Source organism: Hyaena hyaena, unplaced genomic scaffold, assembly GCF_003009895.1.
Source record: "Hyaena hyaena isolate Hyena2069 unplaced genomic scaffold, ASM300989v1 scaffold_540, whole genome shotgun sequence".
NCBI classification, from domain to species: Eukaryota; Metazoa; Chordata; class Mammalia; order Carnivora; family Hyaenidae; genus Hyaena; species Hyaena hyaena.
In genome coordinates this window covers 467,125-487,613 of record NW_024081171.1, presented here as the reverse complement: position 1 = coordinate 487,613, position 20,489 = coordinate 467,125, and the positions used below count along the sequence as shown (strand labels likewise).

The window sequence follows — 20,489 nt, the reverse complement described above, 5'->3', positions numbered from 1 at the left end:
TGAATCATTGGGTTCTACTTCTAAAGCCAAGACTATACTGTATGTTAACTAATGAGAATAATAAATAAATAAAATTAAAAATAAAGGAGATAGATGACAGATTAGATAGGTAGGTAGGTAGGTATATAAAAGTATCTTAGCAAGGAAATATTAGCTTTAGCATTGCAAACTGTCTAATGTGAAAAATGGTATATTTGCAAATATTTGTTTAAATGAAGTCTCTCTCAACAAAATGGCCTGCCTAGGGCATGTTTAAGTCAGAATGTTCATATGACTGTACTTGCTCTGTTGGTAAAGCTATTCTCCAAATACTCCACAAAACTTTCTTCCTCTTCCTCCACACAGCTTCACAAAGTAAAAAATAAAGAATTATAGGACAGTAATAATCATGTAAAATGAAGTATGAAGCAATGGGTTCTTCCTTTTGAGGTCATGGTCTGCTTCTCTTTGGTACTCAGATTGATACTCAATAAGTTATGAATTTGTTACAGACTGAATTAATTAATTGAGTCATCTTTGTTTATCTCCACTATTTCTTACATTTTTCTTTCTGATGTGCTTTACTAATATTTCAATACTGTTAAAATCCTTAATGTCCTTGAATCATATTAATTTTAAGACATCTGACTCAAAATTAGTTTAAAATTTGATGCATTCTGGGGGCACCTGTGTGGTTCAGTAGATTAAGTGTCCAACTTTGGCTCAGGTCATGATCTTAGTCTGTGAGTTCAAGCCCCACGTGGCATTCTGTGATGACAGCTTAGAGCCTGGAGCCTGCTTTGGATTCTGTGTCTTCCTCTCTCTGCCCTTCCCCTGCTCTCTGTCTCTCTCTCTTTCTCTCTCTCAAAAATAAGCATTACAAAAAAAAAAAAAAACACCTCTATACATTCACTTTTTTAAAAAACCATATCAGGTGTGTAATTTAATTCAGAAATGATCTCTGGAAACCCTGATACAAGGGAAAATTTGTGATTAGGAGAGGAGGGAGGATATTCAACAAAATTGGATTACTAAGCAAGTTACCACTGGGGGAAACAAAGGTTAATCTCACTAGGAATTTGGAACATCAGTATGAAACACACTTTTCAGATAAATCACCCAAAGAAGCCAGAGTATTTATTTACCACTTCTTGTCAGTCATTAGTTGGGTAGTGTGGTATTAATTCCACAGCAATTCTGGCTTGCCATTTGTAGGGACAAATTGGGGTATAGCTGCCAAAAGAAAAGCTTTCAGGCTAAGGATTGCAGCTGCCACCAGTTGGAATTCCAGCTGATGTACCCAGAAACAATGACCAAGGGGATATGTACTCAGCACTGACAACATCTACTATAAGCCCCTAGTGCAGATTAATGTCATTTTAATATATCTTATTATTTCTAAGCAAACAGATTGCCTTCAACTTAAATAGATAACTGGATTGCATCAGAAAGAGCATTGTCATGAAACACATTATTGATATTCAAAGCCCACATTAAGAAAACACAGTAAAAGTTACATATGTCCTCAGTGTCTTCAACTTCTCCATTTAATGAGGGTGGCTTCCCTGTCTTGGTCATTGGTGAAAATGTATGCAGATATGTCTGAAAATTGAAAGAAAATAAAAATATAAAATAGATTCTATCAAACACTTCTTAAAAGAAAAAAAAAAACCAAGAACTTAGAAGAAAGCAAATTGTTGGGCATTTATTTAATTCAGATTTTATAGATTTTAGAAAGTCTATAGTGAAGCTAATAAAGGATTGTGATTAGAATATTGGCCAAGTCATAAATGATTTTTAAGTAAGACATCACATGCATTTGATAAATAATGTTTCCTTTGATCCATGGGTATTTTGATATCTGGATTCATCTTAAGATGTAAACAATCACTAAAGATAGACTCAGCATGTTGCTAAAATTGATATCTCTAATTTTCATCACAGCATGAAACAGTCATGATAATTAAACCAACTGATATTATCACTTATGATTGCTTCTTGTCAGAAACTCTGGTATTTTTCCCATGAAATGGGGAGTGAGAGTGGGTGAATCAAGTTTAGTGCTAGAATTATTTCCCTCTTAGGCGATATTCATCAAAACCAACAGTGAGATTCAAAATGACCAGTAGTAAAAGTAAGAGGAGATATGATTGTTTATAAATCTCAATTTAATGAGACTGGACTCAAAGAGAAAAATAACCACATAGCAAATTAGATCAAATAGACAAGTAGAATGACTTGCATATATTCTATTAAAAAGGGTAAAATGAAACAAAGAAAAATTTTACATTAAATTTTAAATATTTGTAGCACCTATTATTTTTTCTAATGAAAATACTATTTTGTTATAAGATGGACACATGTACATATTAGAAGCTTAAAAGAAAGAGAGAAGGAAATTCTCCCATTTCTATAGCTAGCCCAAATTCCAGGGGACCGTCCACATTTCCTGTGCAGTTACTTAAATGGTGAATTGCTGCTTCGGAAGGTATATGCATGTAAATTTTGGATTGCCACACAGAGGGTTCATATCATTTAACACCATTAACAAACAGTCTTAAGTCTTTGCTTTTCTACACTTTTTTTAGTGCTGTTTCAACCTTACAGAGTTTGCCTATTTAGTAGGTAAAAAAAGAAACCTCTGCTTTAATGTTTATTCTTCAGAGGTAGATGATGTTAAATATCTAATGTATTTTTGGGGGGGCGGTGAATCACCTGTTCATGTTTTAAATTTATTTTTATATCATAGTGTTGGGCGTTTATTCACTTGTGGGGAACATTTGGATATCGATGTAGTAGAAAAATTATTAGTATTCTCTGTGGTCCACATCCCAGTTCTAGAACACTGAAACTCCTTCTCTCCACATGATGTTTTATTGTTTTTAGTAGCTTTATGTAAAAATATGCTTACATAAGTGATATTTTAATCTTCATAACATATCAATAAAGTAATCGGAATTGGTATTATTGTTACCATGTCAATTTCAGGATTGAAGAAATGGAACCCTCAGATGTTCAATGACATGACATGTCCCATACAAGAATGAAATTTCTGACTTTTCTTAACTTTTTTCCAACTACCCAAATCCATTATCTCTATTTTACTAATAGAAAATTGTTATATCCATTATCATGAACCTGCATTTTTTCTATTAAGTTTTCTTTATTGAGTGCCTCCTAATAAATGGAAAAACAGGTGAACTCCCTGGAAGTTCTTGCCCCAATCTGCTTTACTAGTTTAACGTTTCAATACCCCCATCATTGGCCATAGACTTTCATTAAACTGAACCAGCTGTTTTCCATATGACTACAAGTTTGGCACCAAAGTCAATTTACACATTATTTTAGCTTTCTGGAGTGGTCTTAAAATAATTTATGGTAACTGTTGACAAATTATTACCCATCCTGTAGGACTCACTTTAATTTTTCTTCCTCAAAGAAAATTTTCATGATCTCCTCAAATCAAGATCAGAATGTTTTACATACATTGAGTTTCCATGAATTTTACAGTATGTTTATATGAGGTGAGCTGATTGCTTAAGTTTAAGTTTGAAATCTTTCAAATAATGTTCACAAAACTAAATTCACTTACTTTTAATACAGAGTTTGACAACAGAATGTAACTATACATAAATTCATGGAGGTATTCAGTGTTGCTCAGAGGCATCAATAATTATTAGCAAGCTCGCAGTTGAAGAAATTCAGAGGGACTCTGATCTAACAAATAATGATTTAAAATTTAAGAGTAGAAGAAATGAGAAAAGAGAAATAGAAACTGAGTAGATATTTTAAAATGTAAAGATGTACAGGGGCGCCTGGGTGGCTCAGTTGGCTAAGCATCTGACTTCAGCTCAGGTCATGATCTCATGGTTCGTGGGTTCAAGCCTTGCATCGGGCTCTGTGCTGACAGCTAGCTCAGAGCCTAGAGCTTGTCTTCTGAGACTGCATCTCCCTTTCTTGACCCTCCCCTGCTCATGCTGTCTCTATCTCTGTCTCAAAAAATAAATAAAACATTTTTAAAAAGTTAAAAAAAATGTAAAGATGTATGCCATCATGTAGACCTAGGTTAAGATATGCAACAATGCAAAACAAAACCTTTCCTAATATTTCTAGAATTTTACTACCTGCCACTCACACCAGGCTTAAGATTTGTTTCTTATCAAAGCAACAGGGATGGGAGATTTTAGGGAAATAATATGGAAAACCAAATAGTGGGCTTGTTAATTAGCTTTGCAGGGTTAAGAGGTGGGAGTTAAAATAATGATGAAAGAGCAACTAAGACAGAAAGCAAGAAAGGGAAAAGTAAGAGGCAACAGGTAGGGGAAAAAAACTAAACTAACCTAGGTATAGAGATCAAGATTATCAAAGGTGTGCATACAAAGAAATAAACATCAGCTAGACTGGACAGGTAGCACACTGCATGATTTGTCCCCTTATATATTTTTATAGTACAAGTCCTGGGACCGAAGAGGTGTCTCTGTCTAGGCATTGCCCCCAGAATAATCTAGGGTTTGCATCAACTCTTCTGGCATTTTTCTTTTATTCTATATTATATGTTGCATCTGACATACCAAACTGGATTGTCATAGGGGCAGTGATTAAACCATTTTATTTATATATATCTTCACATCTACTAATCTATCAGTTTATTGAATTATACTATTTCATGTATTGTTTTTTCTAAGGATTGTTTCACTTCACTTATTCGAGTCAGTTTTCAAAAATTAAAACTGATGTATGCATGCATTTTAATTTCTGCTTGATTTAACATTGAGTTTTGTACAAACCTGTAATGCACAAACACAAGATGGCTAGTGTTTTATATTGCTACTTAAGAGGCTATTAAGATATGGCAAATAAACAGAATATGTTCTATAGGTACCACTTTTAATAATTCAGTAGTTGCCTCATTTAAACTATAAAGTATAAAATGTTGCCAGTTAACTTTAAAATATGTAATAATAGAGAACTTAGATTTAAAACTGCTTCAAATTATTTTTAATAAAAATAAATATGTCTTCAGTTCACCTTTTTTAATCCTGTCTACTTCCAGATTCTTATGTTCCTTAAAAGCAGTATTGTAAATGACTGAACAGAAACATTATATCTGATTTTGTGCTAGAGAATTGAAACAGTATGTGATCATGGCTAAGCAAGAGCTTTATAGCAGTAGAAAATAGTTATATGATTACTGAAGTATAACTGTCACTGGAAATAGAAACCTGCAAGGAGCGTATCATAAAAGTAGCAATTTAAGATTCAGCAGTGTTTAAAATTAAAGTTTAGTAATTCATCGTGAATATATCTTCTTAATGGCTTTAGGAAAGTTTCTTACTTTCACTTAGCATTTCCATGTTTTTTCTCAGTATTCTGCCCTTCAAAATGAAAATGTGGTTATTTAGCATCATTAAGAAAAATGTTATAAGGCTATGTAAATGAAACACCTTAAAATTTTTGAATTATGGGAAATGGTTAGTCAAAAGTTATATAGTTAACATATTATTTTTAATTCATTGAGAGATGTAACTTTTTTTTATTTTTGTAAACAAACTAATCTGACCAATAGTTTTGCTTTTTTTTTCTCTTCTGGATGATGATTAACTGATGGATGAACCTTATTATATGTGATAAAATCAACAAGTAAAAATGTTTAGTGAAAAAAAAAATTGGCTATTTAAATATTCGAATAGTGTTCCATAGCACGCCTAGGAAGCTCAGTCGGTTGAGTGTCTGTCTTCGGCCCAGGTCATGGTCTCACTGCTTGTAGATTCGAGCCTTGTGTCAGGTTATGTGCTAACCGCTCAGAGCCTGGAGCCTGCTTCAGATTCTGTGTTTCTCTATGTTCCTCCAATGCTAGTTCTCTCTCTCTCTCCCTCTCCCTCTCCCTCCTCTCTCTCATAATTAAATAAACATCAGAAAAGAGAGATTACCAAAAATAATTCAAATCTGGTATTTGCCTAAGGGAATCATCAGTAAGTGGGAAAAGATAAAATAAAACATAAATAAATAATGTTTAATGTTTTTAATGCTTAATTTAAAAAATAAAGTTTTACATAAATGTGTATGACATTATACTGTCTGAACAAGTGGATATGAGAAGGGGTTTCAAGAAATTGGATACTAACTTTTAAAAAGTGTTGGAAGAAGAAGTATGTGAGTTTTTTACATTTTGTTGGTTTAGCATGAAATGTGTTTGGACATGTATATCCATCAAGTATATGTGAAATATTACAGAGGGACATGGCATAATTTGTACGGACAAAAAAATAAAAACACTTTAGAGGAGTTGATTAAAAGGATCACAGTTTGAGACAAATTAGACAAAACAAGAAAAATATTGAACCTACATAAAGAATTCAGACTGAGAAGATTTAAGAGAGAACATAAGTAGTTTGAGACTTAATGCTATTTGACTCATACAATAATTTAACTACTGGAGGAATATGGTTCTATGAAAACTTTGAGGTGGAGCACTTTCCTAGGCAACACTGAATATGGAAGCATAAGCCTCATATCATAAAAGCATCCTAATATTACATATTTTCCAAAGGTAAAGTTCTAAAATGTTTTTAAAAGTTTAAGATTTCATTGTTTTCAAGGATAAGAAACTTTTGTAGTGTGTTCCTAGGCATTGGTTTTTGTGTGCTTTTATATATAAAACATAAATGCATGTTTTATATATATTAAGAAAGAGGACAAAGGGTAGAGATATACATGTCATCATGTTGCCATTAGTATAAGTGGGAATCTTATACTATATATATAGTATACTATACATATATATGTAGTATATATGTAGTATACTATACATATATAAAGAATAAATGGCATAATGTAGTGCTTGTTGGCATAGAATTATTGTCCAAATCTGACTGAAAAGGAACATTTCACAACTAGAAATTATTTTGTTTGTGAGAGTATGGATTATTCTTTAGGAGAATTATTTTAAGATGAGATAAAAGCAAGGGGGAAGGAAAAGGCAAAAAAATGCTTATAGAAATGAAGGTATTAAAAGTATGAAAATGATATTGAAAAACCTGTAAATCTAGCCCACATATGTCTTTTCACTGCTATCTATGACCTCATTTTTCCAACCACATGCATTCCTCCTCTAAACCAAGCAAGCACTTTCTAAATGTGCTATGGTCTTACATGTCCTGACCTTCTATTTATCCTGTTCCTGATGCATGGAGGGCTCTTCAAGCACACTTCCGCATCCACAAAAACCTTGACTGCACATAAAGACATATCTCCCAAAGCCAACTGCCCCATCATATCTTTTCTGATTATTATAGTTAAAGTTAATTGCATCTCCCCCATAATTCTTTAAATATTGCTCTATTCAGAGCAAATTTTTGTATAAATGTATATTTGATGTTTACCTGTCATTCTTCTAAATTATATTTACATAAGAAGTTTAAGGAAAAGTCAAAAATCTAAAAATTGACATAAAGTGAAAATACCAGGAAATAAAACATCTTTTTTTAAGTACAATTCCACTTTTAGGATTTTACTGTAGACAAATAAAATATAGGTCTACAAAAAGACTCATGTATGACTGCTCATTGCAGATTTGTTCAGATATCCAAAAAAACAGAAACCAAATCAAAACAAAACAAAAGCAACAACAAATATACAAAAGCAAAATCAAATACAAACCCAGAAATAATCCAAATGTCCATCTGTAAGAGAACACATAATTGCATTGTGTTCTTTCTGTAAGTAAACAAAATTCCAATAAATAGTGAAAAGTAACAACCTTCCAGTGCATGCATGCAAAATTTTGGATGACTATCACAGAAATTACATTGGAGAAAAAAGTCATAAATGAAATGTACATGTGATATTATTCTTTTTTTATCATAAGTTCTAAAACACACAAATAACCTGTGGTAAAAATATTCAGAAAAAGGTGGAGGTAGTTGATTAACAATGGTCTCAAGAGAACTTTCTGGAATTACGGATATATTCTATTTACTGATAGTGTGATAGATACAAAGTTATACTCATGAAACTTTTTCATTTAAGATGTATACAGTAAATACATAATTATTACTTTAAAAATAACTACAATATATTGACTTTTATTTAGTATCTTTACTTTTCCTGCAATATAAATTTGGCAAACCTGAAAGTATTTTCTATATAAATTCAAAGCATTTAGATAGTAAGTTACTAGATGGAAAATTTTAGGAAACAAAAAAAAAATGTTACAAAGAGAGAAGATTAGGATGTACTACATGGATTGGAATTAGTTATCCATATGAACTCACACACACACATACACTTGTGTGGGGATACTAGTGTGTCTCATGGGACACAATTCCCCATGAGTCTCCTGTGTTTTGCTGATTCCAAGAAAAAAAAGTTCCAAGTTGAAACTATTTGTTCCAGATAGCTCCCCAGAATGTTTTTATAGCATTGAGTTTAGGTAGGTAGAGTGTCTCCCTGACTCCCTCTGAGACAGAGGGCAGATTTGCTTCCTGATCAGAGTGGTAAAGTCTCATTTCAGTGCAGTTTGGAGAGATTTGCTAGCAGCTCCCTTATAACACTGGGAGTTTCCTCAGGTCATGTTTCCTCAGTTGGGACACAAAACTTACAGTGTGGACAGCATCCACAGAGACCCACCTCTTAATCACCCCCATGGAGTTTGGGGGCAAGAGAAACAGCTGGGAGTGAAAAGCTCCTGATGCCTATCTATCCTGCAGAATGAAGTCTTCTGATCTGAGAATTTTGTGTCTTTTGCCTGCATCTATGAATTTGTGCAGACTAACTTCTCAGTTTACAAGTAAAATTTCAGAACTCACTGTTTTTGATAAAGTTCATTTATTTTCTAGATTTTCCTAATAAGATGACCTAAAATCAAGGACATAATATATTCCTTACCATACCTACCATACGGATCTCAGTCTCTGAATACCACTCGACACTAACAGAAAACAAGTCTTCTTTAGGAATCCACTGAATCCAGTGTTGATGCAGGTGTAGAGAAAGTAAGGAAGTGCTAAAGGGTGATGGTGGCAAATCTTCACCAAGTGATCATATTAAACACAATCAACTTTGGGACAAATCAGTATCGCTCTCCTCCTGATATGATATATTGAGAAGAACATATCACTTTAGGGCTATTCCTGCCTAAACTGTACGACCTAAATCTAATCATGAAGAAACATCAGTGAGGAAAGTCCTACAAAATAAATTGGAATTTACTTATTCTTCAGAAATACAAAGATCACAAAAAGACACAATCTCTTAGAATCACTCCAGTTTTTAAGAGACAGAAGAAACCTCACAAATAACTCTAAAGTATGATCTTTATAGAAGGAACATTTAATTTAACCACAGACACCAAATGAACATGCATCAGAATTACCCATTATGCACCAGGTACTGATCACCTGCCAAGTCATAGTGTCTAATTAGCCAGTAGCAGATGGAAGTGCTGCAAGTAGGATCAAGTGTGAACAGGACCAGAGGGCATGTGTAGGTGCTGTGAGCTGGTAGTCAAGACCTCCACACAGGTGCACCCAAGTACCATCTGGGGTGTTCCATCTGACAAGCTGAAGATGGAAGAAAAGCCTGAGAGAGGTTATAGATGAAATGGCGTGTTATGTATGACTAAGCTGAAGATGGACAGTCAACTGCCTCACAATCACTTTCAGAGATGGTCCTGAAAGACACTGGGGAGGAAAAATCTTCCTAATGGACAGAGCTGAGAGCAGTGTACTTGGTCATCCACATTGGAAGAAGTGGCCTCAGGTGAAAGTATATACACATTCCTGGACGGTGGCAAATGGCCTTGCCTGGGGTCTGGAAAGAAAAAAAAAAAAAGATATCAGAGGAAAAACCGTCTAGAGTAGATCATGAGGTTCAGCACATGAAAGTGGATACAAAGTATGAAAATTTTGCTGTCACATAGTATATCTTAAGAAATATTCACCACCAGGGCACCTGGCTGACTCAGTTGGTTAAGCATCTGACTCTTGATATCCACTCAAGTCATGATCTCATGGTTTGTGAAATTGAGCCCCACATCAGGCTCTGTGGTGAAACCATTGAGTCTGCTTGGAATTCTCTCTCTCTCCCTGCCTCTCTGTCCTGTGTTCTCTGTCTCTCTGTCTCTCTAAAAATAAATAAATAAACATTTTAAAATTTAAAAATTAATAAATAAAAAATATTCATCACCAAGGAAGTGGTAGATTACCAGATAGAGATCAGCAAATCTCTGTAATGTACCAGATCATAAATCTCTTAGGCTTTGAAGTCTGCATAGGGTTGTTGTGACATATTCATTTTTCTTTGTTGTGTTTCTATTTACAACTCTTTAAAAATATCAAAACCATTACATGCATGTGAATACCTAAGCCTATGGATCAAGCTCTATTCACACCCTAAAATAGTCATGTTTTTGCACCTAAACACGCAAATGCATGTTTCCATTCAGATGCACCTAAGGATGTCAACTCAGGTAACAGCATGCAATCCCTAGTGGTGCTATGCATGCCTTAGACCAGAACTTGGATCCTTTGGGGCAGGAAAGCAGGTGCCAAGGATCCAGAATGTGTACCAGAAGTGGAGGACTGAGCTCCAGGTTACTCCTCATCTTACGGAAGGGGTATAACTATAACAGGGCCTGAATGGAGTTTTCTCAAGTACGTGACCTAGGTCAGCAACTCTTTTACTCAGACCCAAGATGCTATGCCCAAAGTTAAGCCTTTGACCATGACAGCCTTAAAATTCTCCTCTGCTTGACTAAATGTTAGACAGGTTTCTTTTTGGCCACACCTCCAGGACCTCCTTTTTATTAGATAATTTGCTTTAGAAAACGTGGAATTACAAATTCTTTGTCCTCTTCTGTGAAATCTAAATGCCTCAGCCTCTTGTTTTATAATCTAGGATTGTCTTCCTTAAGAACATGGGAGCCATCCCTTTGAAATGCAGTCATCTAGAGAGATAGAGCCTGTTTCCTCAGTCTTTGGGGGAGGGTAGGACCCTAACTTCAATAAGCAACAGCAAATACACATAGCTTATTAATCAGATTGACCAACTTACCCTCTAACATGTTCCTGTACTTTTCAGTAGCTCACTCCAGCATTTAAAAGTTCCTCTGCTTGTTGTTTTAGAGGAGTTGAGATCCACTACTGGAAGAGTCTTGAATATCTTTCCTTTGCTTGTTTAACTCTGTCAGATGCAGTTTTTCTTTGACGCTTGCCACTTGAGTGTTTGCAAGAGAAGGAAAAAGTCACAGACACTGCACTGGAAAACCTGAGGAAGAGGGACTGCTTTGACCTGAAATAGGCCACCCAAATTTCCCACATTCCTGTGATCCCTTCCTCTTCTCAGCTCTGTTGTCTAAAACATATAGTTAGAAAAGTAAAAAGTAAAGGAAACCTGCCCTTCCTTTCTCTTAAGGAAGCTCAACCAGGTCATCTCTCCTCGTTTGGAAGAGCCCAGTCACTGCAAAGTAGTTATGTGCCACAGGGCTCAACTTCCACCCCCAGGTCTTTGTTCCCTCAGGTCCCTGCTACCTCTCAATCTCTCAGGCTGTTGAGGGAAACTCTGCTCCTTTGCTGAGTCACCTGAAAGGTGATGTCCAGGAGTCAGTTGGCTGTGAGGCAAGAAAGAGGAAGAAACCCTGAGTAGAAAAGAAGACTAGCTTTGGGTATAACTTCATTTATTTGTAACTTGTAAATATTATGAACAATGGTATATGGGCCTCAGACCCTGCAAATTTGTGGTCAGGCCAATACAATTTAATTATGCTTGAAATAATAGGACCTACAGTAAATCACCTATATTACTTGTGTTTGTATCTGAAAGGAAGAAGCATGACTGACAACTTTCAAAGAGAGCTAAGTTCTCACATCCACTAGAGGCTATTGCTGGTTTCAAGACAAAGTAGTTTGTCTCATGAGCAGTAATGCCAGTTTCTTAGTCACCTAGGTCCAGATTTCCTCATACATCATAACAACTACTCAACACATTTTGTTTGGATCCCAAGGACTGTCTAAAATCTACTTGAGCCATCATGATCTGGAACATCAGCCTAGAACTTATGAGTATTTTAACTTTTTAAAATCTCTCAGTGGCATTTAACAAATATGGGCCAGTTACAGATAAGCATATTTTAAAATAATATTGGTATCTATATATGTGTTGTAGGGTAGCCAATTATATATTTTTATTTATCCTTACTATCTATTCAATACTTCAACAACAATAACAACAACAAAAAAATACTGAGCATTCACTCTGTATCAGGAAGGTTCTACGTGCAGGCTCCATATGACATGCTGATTTTGAACATGGTTCAAAGCAGTGAAAAGCCTGTACATTTTCATGAGAAAATAACACCTAGAAGCACATGTTCTAAAACTGCAACACACTATATCTCTGAGCCATAGCTCATCTTTTGGTAAATAGATTTAAATAAGTTTCTTTTATTTTGAGACTCAAAACTCACATACATGAAATATTCTCTTCTTTCCTGGGATGTGCAATTTTACAAATGCAAACATATAGGTGAAAATAAAATATAGCAAATACACAGAGAAGTAAGAACTTCAGAAATTGGAGATCCCTACTACATTCTAAGAGGTCATGAGAGGAGGATTTTTTTTTCCTGCAGGTATTAACAATAGGATTTCCTTATAGAGAGTTAATTCTATTCCAGGAAAGAAAAAAAAAAACCCTTTTTTAAAACCAAGTATAATTTTACCATAGGGTTTGATATTTGGGCAACTTGATGTTAGGCCAATAGATGGAGGAATTAATAGTACTAACAAAATAATAACTTTTAAAATTTTGTTAAATGAAATGTTGACCAATGTAGGACCTTTGAGGAGGATTAATTTGAAACATAAAAAAGAAAACTGTTTTTGTCTCACTTGTATTTATACATGAGTGTATTGTATTATGTCATTGTCAACAATTAAGTGATGAAGAGTTTTCACAATGAAAAGTTATATATCAAGACCATTCATAAGGTCATGAAAAGAAAAAAAAGTCTTAGGAGAGAGAGTTTTAAAGCAATTCAGAAAATACCCTGAATAACATTTTCCTAATGGTTTTGAAGTACATATCGAGTGTTTCTTAATTTCAGAATTGTCAGTCTTAATTGCATAATTAATAAAGTATTTTATGTACCCTCAGGAGAAAGAGTTTGTAAACATAGGTTTTCACAAGGGTGACACTTTATTATAGTTTAATTACTTTGGAGATACGTCTACAGAGAGCTGTCATAAAGCTGAGCCTCAGTGCAGTTGAGCAGGACCCAAAACTTTTCTATCCTGATTCTTTTTGTCAATATGGACATTAAATAAACAAATGAGATCTAAGCAACATTGTGCAGCTCACATAAAACCTTCCCCAGGTGGCCTATCTCTCCCAGGAACATAATCTTTTCAATTCCAGTTTTGGCAACAATACCCCCACCCCTTCCCCCTTCCAATTAAAACAGGTTGTTTTAGAAATGGAAAAATTTTAAGTTAAACTTTCTATTTTTAACATAAGGTCTTAAAAAGTCTTTATATTTTTCACTGAAAAAAATTATTGCAAGTCTGGGAGCAAAGATAGGATTTTTTTGTTTTTAAGGAAAAATGGATGTCTTTTGTCCCAGAAATATGTGTGTTCTTGACCCTGTAGGTATACTCGCGTTGATCTGCTTTGGCTTTTCCAGGGGATCATGTGAAAGGTCTAACTCTCCTCATCTGACACCCATGGTACTCAGTTCTGTTGATGAGGATAAATCTAACCTGCAACTGCTGGCTTTTTATCATGCTCCTATTAGTTTCTTTCCTCTTTCCTCCTTTTCCTGAACAGAGTCCTTTTCTAGCATCTAGCTCAGGTACCCGAGCTTGGGGGTACCATGCTTCCTCTCATGGCCCACTGGAGCAAGGAGCAGGTGGCCCTCAGTAGCACTTTTAGATGTGATGCTAGCTAAGGACAGAAGCGATAGAAGAGAATTCCCTGGAAGACACAGGGCATCTGGTCTTAGAGTATTCTAGTGAATAAAAAAATAAGTAAATTTTATTCAACCTCGCAAGTAACTAAAAAAATCAAAGGACATTTAATTTTAAATTAGCAAGTATCCTGATGGTATTCAGATTATTCAGAATATTCTGCAATATGAAAATAATTTTAATTAAAATTAATTTAATCCCCTTTGGCAATATCGACAAATGTCACTCTCCATTGGTTGACTGTCACAGATATTTTTTATTAACTTATAGGTAGATTGGCTTAATTGGTAAATGAATGATAACTGTACTTTGAAATTTTCAATGATTTCATGTAATTTTCCATTTGAAAGTAGTTTTATATATTTCTTATAGAATGTACAAAAGTGAAAAATCTATGTAGGATGAGACAAATGAATGGACTTTTGTAATAATGTATGCATTTAAAACATATAGAAAAAATAACGGTATATTTGTTGAGAAATTAATTTCTTTAGGCAACATTTTATATGTCACAATAGCTAAGTAAGGAAAGAGCCCTCTAACCTTTGTTACTTTAGGAAATAGATCTGAATGTCACCAGAATGAATTTAGCTAGATGTCAAAAGAGCAAAGGATAGCTAATGCTGTATCATAAAACCACGGGTGAAATGTTAATCAAGGTAATTCACTAGTGCAGAGATGTGCTGATTGAGAGGATGTATAACAAAGGTATAAAGATTTCAGGTGAACAGAAAAACATGGCACTATTTATGAAGAAATAATCTTAATTGTAATAAACGATAAATAATTGATCATTTAATGTCAGCAAAGGCAATGCTAAATATATCACATTAGTTCATTAAATGCTCACATCAAATTTAAAATGAACAACTAAAGAAACTGAAACTGAAGGGAATTTAAGTGTCGATGTCCTCAGAGTAGTTTTAAGGCTAGAATGTTTTCTAGATTGGTTTACCTACCCAGTGTGTGCTCATAACTGTGAATTTCTACTGCTTCCTTCTCCAACACTCCACACTGCACTGTCTGCGCTGCCATATGAACTCATTCCCTAATATCACATATTCCATGTGTCCTGATACAACAAAGGAGGATGCACATAGCCCCAGCTGTTTAACATCTACATTTTTTACAGTTTTGGAAAATGAATTTATATTAATGATTTAAATTCAACTCAACACAGCATTCTCCTATGTTTTTCCTGTCACAAAAGTGGTTTAATCCAGTGTTGCCTACCCATCACATGAATTCCTGCAGCTGAACATGGCTAGAGTAATAAAAACGGGAGCCTGCTGAATGCTTACCTTTTAGACTTAAAATCACCAAATTCAAGCTGATACTGCCTTACAGACATGACAGTTTCCTAGACTATTCCTTCCCTATTTTCCAAGAAAAGTTTATATCTTCCTTTTTATTTTTACTTTTCTTAAAAGTTCCATTATCTCTTTTCACCTGTTGGTCAGCTGAAAACTTTCTTATACCATAATGGGGGAAAAAAAGAATTATAAGGAACTTTTCTTAAATACAACTGTATCTAACAATTCACTTCTATTTGTTATCATATCTAATTCTCATTTATTTGTATGGATGAATTATCCAGGTTCCTATCCAAAACAAACTTTCCATTTTTGCATAAGATTCAATAGTCTCTCTTTTTAAAAATGCACATTCTGAATTTTCTTTCTGCTTCCTAGGTCAATATGATCAACATACTAATATATTTTGACTTCTTCCCTTTAAACTTCCACTGTTGAATCACTATATTGTGTTCTTGAAACTAGTTTTATTTTAAATAAAAACTTAAAAAAAAAAACTTCCAACACTCTGTCATTTCTTCTTTCCATACTCATTATTTCTTGAAAATCAAGTGTTGGTCCTTGTCATTCCACAGAAACTGTGCTCCATATATCTATGTCCATTGGTTAATTCTCAGTCTGCATCTTAATTGATTTAGCAGCATTTGAAATAGTAGTTCAGTCTTTCTTCCCGAGGCTCTTTTCTTAACTAATAGAATATTATACTCTCCTGTTTAACTTGTAATTCACTGGTCATTTCCCTTTGTCATCTGGTGATTCTCTTAATTCTCAACACTGGAATGTTCTAGGACTCAGTCCTCAGACTTCTACATTTTCCTTGTGCTCAGTTATGGGTGCAGGAAAGTCAAACACTCAGCAATAAAAAAAAAAAAAAATGAAAACTTGCCATTTGCAATGACATGAATGGAGCTAGAGTATATTATGTTAAGTGAAATAAGTCAGGGAAAGACAAATACCATTTGATTTCACTCATGTGTGGAATTTAAGAAACATGAAACGATGCTCAGCATCCCTCCTCATCAAGGAAATACAAATCAAAACCACACTGAGATACCACCTCATGCCAGTCAGAGTGGCTGAAATGAGTAAATCAGAGGACTCTAGATGCTGCAAGGATGTGGGGAAACAGGCACCCTCCTACACTGTTGGTGGGAATGTAAACTGGTGCAGCCCCTCTGGAAAACAGTGTGGAGTTTCCTCAAAAAATTAACAATACAACTCCCCTGTGACCCAGCAATAGCACTGCTAGGAATTTACCCAAGGGATATAGGAGTGCTGATGTATAAGAGCACATGTACCCCAATGTTCATAGCCACACTCTCAACAATAGCCAAAACATGGAAAGAGCCTAAGTGTCCATCAACGGACGAATGGATCAAGAAGATGTGGTTCATCTATAGGATGGAATACTATATGGCAATGAGAAAGAATGAAATCTGCCATTGTGTAGCAACGTGGATGGACCTTGGAGGTGTTATGCTGAGTGAAATAAGTCAGGCAGAGAAGGACAAATACCATATGTTTGCACGTATAGGAGGATTAGGAGGAACTTAACGGAGGACCATGGGGGAGAAGGAGAAAGGCAAACCATGAGAGACTCTTGAATGCTGAGAACAAACTGAGGACTGATGGGTGTGGGGGGGAGAGGGGAGATGGTCATGGAGGAGGGCACTTGTGGGGATGAGCACTAGGTGTCATATGGAAACCGACTTGACAATAAACTATTTGTAAAAAAAGAAAGAAAGAAAACAAACGAACAAAAGGAAAAGAAAAGAGAGAAACAAACCAAGAAACAGGCTTTTAATTAGGGAGAACAAGCTAATAGTTACCAGAGGGGAGATGAGTGGCGTATGGGTTAAATAGGGGATGGGGATTAAGGAGTTCACTTGTAATGAGCACTGGGTGTTGTATGGAAGTGTTGAATCATTATCTTGTACACCTGAAACTAATATTACACTATATGTTAACTTGAATTTGAATAAAAACTAAAAAAATAAAAGTAGTTTACATAAATTTGCTTGTCTTCTTATGCTCATAAAATTGTGGCATCCTAGGGGCGCCTGGGTGGCTCAGTCGGTTAAGTGTTCGACTTCAGCTCAGGTCATGATCTTACGTTTGTGGGTTCGAGCCCCGCACCGGGCTCTGTGCTGACAGCTAGCTTAGAGCCTGGAGCCTGTTTCAGATTCTGTGTCTCCCTCTCTCTCTCTGCCCTTTCCCTACTCGTATTCTGTTTTTCTTTCTCTCAAAAATGAATAAATGTTGGGCATCTGGGTGGCTTAGTCTGTTAAGCGTCTGACTTTCGCTTAGGTCATGATCTCGCGGTTCGTGGGTTCGAGCCCCGCGTCGGGCTCTGTGCTGACTGCCAGCTCAGAGCCTGGAGCCTGTTTCGGAGTCTGTGACTCCCTCTCTCTCTGACCCTCCCCTGCTCATGCTGTCTCTCTCTCTCTCCTAGAAATAAATAAAACATTAAAAAATTTTTTTAAATGAATAAATGTTAAAAAAATAACAATTTATGTCTTTCTTAAAATATTTTATTGGATACTACATTGTGGCTTCTGGAGTTCTAACTAAACATATCCATGGTATACAAGTTAGAGAGTATAAAAATACCCACACAAATATATACACCAGTATATCCACATTACTTCATTGTGTATGTCATTTTAATGCTAGAACTAAATTAAATTAAAATAAATATTTTGAAAACATACTTGAAAAGTATTTAAATTTCTTTTCTATTATTTAAATTTTAGTTAACCTGCAGTATAGTCTTGGCTTTAGGAGTAGAACCCAGTGAATCATCTCTTATGTATGACATCCAGTGCTCATCCCCAAAAGTGCCCTTCTTAGTGCTTATCACCCATTTAATCCATCCCCCCACCCACTGCCCCTTCAGCAACCCTCAATTTGTTTTCTGTATTTAAGAGCCTCTTATGGTGTGTCTCCCTCTCTGTTTTTATCTTATTTTTCCTTCCCCTTCCCCATGTTCATCTGTTGTGTTTCTTAAATTCCACACATGACTTAAATCATATATCTGTCTTTCTCTGACTTCTTTTGCTTAGCATAATACCCTCTATTTCCATCTGCATGGCTGTAGTTAGCAAGATTTCATTCTTTTTTTAATCACCAAGTAATATTCCAGTGTATAAATATGATTTCAACACCTCACGCAGCCTACATAAATTAAACTAAAGCATTTGTTAATATATTCAAACACCCTCAAAGTAAGTTCTACTGTATTTTATCCATGATTTGAGTTGACCTGAATTCGAGTTATCAAAATAGGCATTTATATAAGTATAAAATGAGGTAATCAGAAACATATTTGGGAAAGATAAACATTTTTTTAGAAATATGACTAATACACATTATATACATATTAAAGAGGACAGTTGTGAAACCTAAAGAATATGACAAATAGTCTTAACTTGAATGCCATGTAGAAGACTAAGAAATCATTTGCAGATTTCTGTCAGTATTATATACATACTTAAGTGTCATGATATACATATGAAATAATACAGGCATTATACATTGATTAAGAAAGAAAACAACTGTACATTAGATTTAGTGTGTATTTACAGAAAGTTGCTTATTTGGCTTTTATTTAACTAAATTTTTACTAATGTTTTTCACATGGGTTTATAATAAGTCATTCTCCTTATTCAATCCATATGCCTAAGTTTTCATAAATGAAATTCATAAACTTTATCCCATAAAGATTAAACTTTTCTATTACACTAGCCTATTAAAAAACCTTAAACATAGATCTACCAGTCTCCATAATAACCTCTCCTTGCTCTATGTTAATCACATATTTGATAATCTTATCCTTTATGTTATCACCTACAAGAAGGTAAAACAATTTAATGGGAAACTGTCAAAGAAAGTCCACCAATGAATATCACAAGCAAAGTTTGTCCAGATTAAAGATTTAATTGGATCTGTTCAAAGACTGAAATCCAGTTAATGGTATAGTTTTCTACCTTGAGGTTCTCCTGTCTATACGCAGGCTACTTTATAATCAATGACCCTATCAAAAATGAAATACAAATTAGTGGGCATAACTTGTTTTTAATTAACAAATAATGGTTTATCCATGTTTTCTTTTTCAAGTTCTTTTATGCTATACATTTATGCAGGCATTTATTTACTCTTTCTGTTTATTTCATATACATTTTGAGGATTTGTGGCTTGTTTAGCAAAATGTACCTGGCTTGGACTAATGTTAGAGTTGTTGTTATTGTTGTGGAACATGAAAGGTTTTGTTGTGACCATCAAAACTCATTGTAATCATTAGACTGATCAACTGCGTGACATCCTTTACAGCCATAAAGTAAGGATAGAAATTTTAGAAAGATCTGTGACTCGTCTCTTGAGTTGGTTATACTCTGTGAGTGGATGCTGCAAACACCTGTGTTTCCAAGTAGACTTCCCACTGCAGTGAAGTTTAACTGCAATTGCCGGATGCCTCTAAATTGGGTTGTACCTGACTGAGGACTAGAGAGTGATCATTTAAAAACTTCTACTAAAATTATTCCAAAACCCCAGGAGTGCAGTGTCTAAAAGAATTGGATTGTATTTTAGTCCAAAAGAAATTATTTTCTTTCATGATTTTTGAAACCATCTGCTACTGTAGTTCAGTTGGTTTATTTGCCTTTATTTTGTTTCTTTCAGAAAAGAAGATGCCATTCATTACCATTGCAGGGTAGCCACTTAGTACATATTTAACCCATAATTATGCTCTTTTGTTAATTTTGCTGATGATACTTTTTCATTTTGTTTCCTGTTGCAAAGTAACTTGGCCAGGCATAGCCTCTACTGAATGAATACACAGCATAGCATGAAAAGCTGGAGGCTGCCAGGTGAGAATTTGAACTTGGATGCAAGTGGTATAGAAGCTGAAAGAGAAGCAACATCTGCTGTGATAGAACTGAGCAATGGCATGGCTGTCAGAAAAGCCAAACCATGTGAGAGGGCCCAGGGTGAATGGAAAAGAACTATCCAGAACATTTGCTATAGTAAGGAAAGAGTATGCAATTTCATAAGACTGGTTATAAAAAAATGAAATAGGCTATTTTATGAGGAGAAGAGTGTTGCTAGAGAATGAAAATGTCTATTGTCTAAAATGTTATAACAATAATAATCGGTGAGACCTTTTCTGCTGTCATGAGATAAGAAGCACATGCTGTTACTGGTAATAACAACCCCTGACCCCAGTATGTCAAATAGATTT

At 34.9% G+C, this 20,489-nt stretch overlaps 1 long non-coding RNA gene across 1 annotated transcript in view; it reads right to left on the bottom strand.

The window, feature by feature from the left end:
• Nucleotides 1–1,541: 1,541 nt before the first annotated feature.
• The window catches only part of LOC120247657, a 65,248-nt gene continuing 46,300 nt past the window's right edge, over nucleotides 1,542–20,489 (bottom strand). The window contains exon 4 of the long non-coding RNA XR_005532378.1: nucleotides 1,542–1,581. This is a non-coding gene — a long non-coding RNA (uncharacterized LOC120247657). The remainder of the gene's footprint in view (nucleotides 1,582–20,489) is intronic.